This window comes from Orcinus orca, chromosome 7, assembly GCF_937001465.1.
Source record: "Orcinus orca chromosome 7, mOrcOrc1.1, whole genome shotgun sequence".
Lineage (NCBI taxonomy): Eukaryota > Metazoa > Chordata > Mammalia > Artiodactyla > Delphinidae > Orcinus > Orcinus orca.
Window position 1 is genome coordinate 44,649,625 of NC_064565.1, and position 4,346 is coordinate 44,653,970.

The 4,346-nt window shown below is 37.0% G+C and overlaps 1 non-coding gene across 1 annotated transcript; it reads right to left on the minus strand.

The window, feature by feature from the left end:
• Positions 1-2,241: 2,241 nt before the first annotated feature.
• Positions 2,242-2,374, minus strand: LOC117195443 (small nucleolar RNA SNORA72). Its single transcript, XR_004475163.1, has one exon. It is a non-coding gene; the product is annotated as a small nucleolar RNA SNORA72 (small nucleolar RNA).
• Between the last annotated feature and the right edge of the window lie 1,972 nt (positions 2,375-4,346).

A 4,346-nucleotide genomic window follows, 5' to 3' on the forward strand; every position in this document is an offset into this window, starting at 1 on the left:
ATATCAAGGTTGCTACCTATTGGAACATAGTCTCAGGAATTTGAACTGAACATTGGAAAATTTCAATATTGGTCCTTGCTCAATGCCTTTTCCAGTGCCAACCATTTTGCTATTAGAATTTGTTGAATTCATGCTGTTCTGTGACTGCTCAGATATTTTTTTCCCTCATCTAAGTATTTTCTCCAATTAGTAGATTTTTTTTTTTTTTTTTTTTTTTTTTTGCGGTATGTGGGCCTCTCATTGTTGTGGCCTCTCCCGTTGCAGAGCACAGGCTCTGGGCACGCAGGCTCAGTGGCTCCGCGGCATGTGGGATCCTCCCGGACCGGGGCACGAACCCGTGTCCCCTGCATCAGCAGGCGGACTCTCAACCACTGCACCACCAGGGAAGCCCCTCCAATTAGTAGATTTATTTTTCAAGCTTCTCTTTCATCAAAGTGTACCTGTCATATCTTCTGAACCATTTCTGATTAATCTAAGAAACTAAACTTTATCTTCGTATCCACTGGAACTAGTAGATTTTTTTTAGAGGAATCTCTCAAACAACTGAAGTGTATTTTGACAAAGGTATGGAGATTCTAGAGATTATTCCAAAGAGGACACTCATTGGAAAAGAATCTTCTAGTCTGCTGCCTACTTGGCATTTGATATTTGACCATGCACTGGTTATACCACATCTCAAAATTAAACATTCCTACCTCCTTCTCTTTAAGGACCAGGTGAAACAATATGTTTAAGAGGGTGCTGTCATTGTGAGGTGCTGCCTCATCTGCCACTAAGGAATTCTTCTTGGGACCTGGGGCAAAAGGTACAATCTGAGAGCCCAGGACCATGATGATTGGTGCTCCAGGAAGCAGTAGTTTCAGTTTTCAACAGAAGCAAAGAGTGGAAACTCTGACAGGTAATGGTGTCAGAAATCTCTGGGAAGCCAAGGAGTAACTACTTCACAAGCTATTAATGTTTGATGTCCAGCTACCTAAGAAAAAATCTCTTTAATTTCTATAATTGATGAGCAGCTATGGTATAGTGACACCAGTCAGAAAATAAATATTATAATGATTATGCCAAATGTCAACTCTTTATACAGAAACATAGCATTAAAACAACTAGAGATCACCAGCTCTGTATATATGTAGAGGCATAAGGAAATTCTGATGAGTCTCATACTGGTGTAATAAATGTATGGCTTTACAATCTATATACAGAAGGTGGGTCTTCGATGTCCTGAGTATTTAAAACAACAACCTGTATTTGAAGGGTTTTGATGATAGAAGAGGGGAGTTAAAGAGCTTCCATTTCTTTAATCTTTTTTTCCTCCTTCAGTTTTTCCAGATTTCATATCTATCTTTCTTCTCTGAATGCCAAAAATAATTTATTTTAACTTAATAGGGTCTTAAAAAATGATTTAAATTATTAAAATATAGCTACTGCAGGTATAAAATGTTTATCCAGGCATTTTATTCTTCCCTATTTCAGAATGACTTTCTGCTCTTCTCTCCACTTCGTGGACTTCTCCACTTGTCTGAACACAAGTGACATCTTTTATGTGTAAAGACTCAAGCGAAGTACCGTAAACCATTTCCTTTTAATGTTTTCCATTAAGCATTGCCTCTCGCTGTCAAATAGAAACCCACATTATTCTCTTTTAGGCTTAAGCCTGATAAGTTGTTTTTTGCTTGGAGTACTTTTCTATTTTACTTTGCTTCTGCATTGCTCCTTACCTCAGGCTTTTTTGCTCCATGACTCCATTAGCCCACAGTACTTCTTTGTATTTTGGCCTTGTTATCCAGTGTAATAGGACATTCCAAAGCCCTAAGCATCTGAAAACATGACGATTTAATAACAGACAGTGTAGAGAGCCTAATAAAAATGTGATTGTGAATTATAAAGTGTAAAATTTAGCAAATGTAGTTTGAGAAGGAAACATTATAATGACCAAGAACTGACCAAGAACAAAATAAAACTTTCATTTCTTTGTCAATCATAGGTAGAGTGTGATAGGACAAACACTAGCTCGGGAGTCAGAAAAGATCACTAACAACCTTTCTCATCTAATTTTTTTTTTTCTAGAAAATAAAACACAATAATTTTAAAATTCATTTAATGGCAACTGGTAATCATCAAATTAGCAATGGTTATCTTCAAAAGTTATTACACTAACAGTGCTGTCATTTCTCAAGGTTGATCGGATACCTAGAGTCACAGACATTTCCCACATAAGATGCATCATATAAATCAGACTTTGTTTATCACCAGCATTTATACAACCAGACCTAAGAAAAGAACTAGGTCTGGGGACACATGCATGATCTTAATATAGTGAATGTTTAGCCTGCCCTGAACCTCTATCATCTTATACAAGTCACTTTATCCTCCTGACCCTCTGTTTCCACATTTATAAATATGGAATTTTGAGCTAGATGGTCACTACAATCCCTTTCAGGTCAAAACAATCTCTGATTGTTCATATAATAGATATCTCCTTTAGGTTATATTATTTTATCTTACTATGTAGGAAATAAAATTTTGATGTTCTTCTTTCCTGAAAACAACTTCTAAAGCACAATTTGTAATTATAGTTCAGGAGAGTCTTATCAGAGGGTACAGATATTTTAGGCAGTTTTCCATAATGAATCAGAAAATTTCCCAGGAGAGTTTAGGGCAAGGGCAGCTGTGTACAATGTTTATTAGAGAATATTGATTACATCTTAAAGAAAGGAAATCTATTTGAAAGGATATTGCCCTATATTTCCACTCCATTTTTCAGTCTTTAATTCTACAATTGCAGTCTGAGTCTTAATATAAGATTTTTGCTCCTCATACAGAAAATGTATTTGGTAACTGTCCAATTGCTACCCAATCTGGTTAATGCTGTAGAACAGGTTCATTGCCCACAATGTATCCCTTTCTATCCAAATCAATTTGTCTTTTATTTTATTTTATTTTATTTTTTGCGGTACGCGGGCCTCTCACTGTTGTGGCCTCTCCCGTTGCGGAGCACAGGCTCCGGACACGCAGGCTCAGCAGTCATGGCTCACGGGCCCAGCCGCTCTGCGGCATGTGGGATCTTCCCGGACCAGGGCACGAACCCGTGTCCCCTACATCGGCAGGCAGACTCTCAACCACTGCGCCACCAGGGAAGCCCTGTCTTTTTATTTTAAATAACAACCACTTAGATAAACAATTTGGATAGAAAGAGATATCAGTAACTTTATTTGGTTCTAGGATTTTGGATATCAAGAGTGCAGACAACAAGATTTGAATGTGAAGGATGTGGAAGGTACTATGTATACTTGGGGAAGCAGAATTACTTACTGAAAAGGGTATGAGAATTCAAGTAAGGAGAGTCAGGTTCACTCAAGTTGTTTTTCAGCCATTTACTATTTGGGTGACCTGGAACAAAAGAATAGACAAGATGTGTATGTTAGGATTCATGTTTGTAAGTAACAGAAAGTAGCAACTCTAGCTAATTAAGTGAAATTTGATTTATTGCAAGGATCTGGGTAAGGCTTGGGGACTGAAAAGAATAGGCTGGAACTAATACCTGTTCTAAAGGGCTAGAAAGCAAGAAAAACAGAAACTGTTTCAAATCTGGGACAGCTGCAGGTATAAGACAAAAGACATAAGCAGCTACTACCCCCTTGTCCCACTGGGATAAATCACCTCTAAATATTCTCCCACTCTTGCCTCAGATGCTCAAGATTCAATGCCTTTGAAGGGAGACCAGGATTGTGACATATGTGGAGCCCAGGTGTTGTTGGCCAACATAAGGCAAGATGTGGCACCTTTGACAGCCACAATGTCAACTGTTCACTCCCTGCAAGATGACCAAAATGGGGCAGAAGTAATTCCTTAACAGGAAATTTAGGTGCTATGAGGAATGAGGCAAGGATCCTCACAGACAAAAATTAATTAATGTCCATCGCATAGCAAACAAAGAAACACAAAACATTTAATTTCTCTGATCTTTATCTTCAAAATTAGTTATTCAGAATAATCATCACAGTATATTATTTAGCTCTAGACTGCTATAAGTTCTACTGTGATTTCTATAAATGTGTTATAAGTATAGTTATTACTATCTATACTCACCAATGAAGATACTTTATAGAAAAAGATAAAATATAAATTATCAAATAAAAACTATAATTTATTTCTGGAAACGTTAAAAAAGGGGAGAGTTTTTTTGACAGTTTATGCAAGTGTCATAACATCATTGTAGTAGGTAGGAATGTGTTCCAAAAGGTCTATAATATTTCCAGATTAAAAGATAGATATAGACTAAACTGCATAACAAGAAAACGGTTTAGAAATATGATTATATTGTTACCTCTTAACAGAGGTAAGAG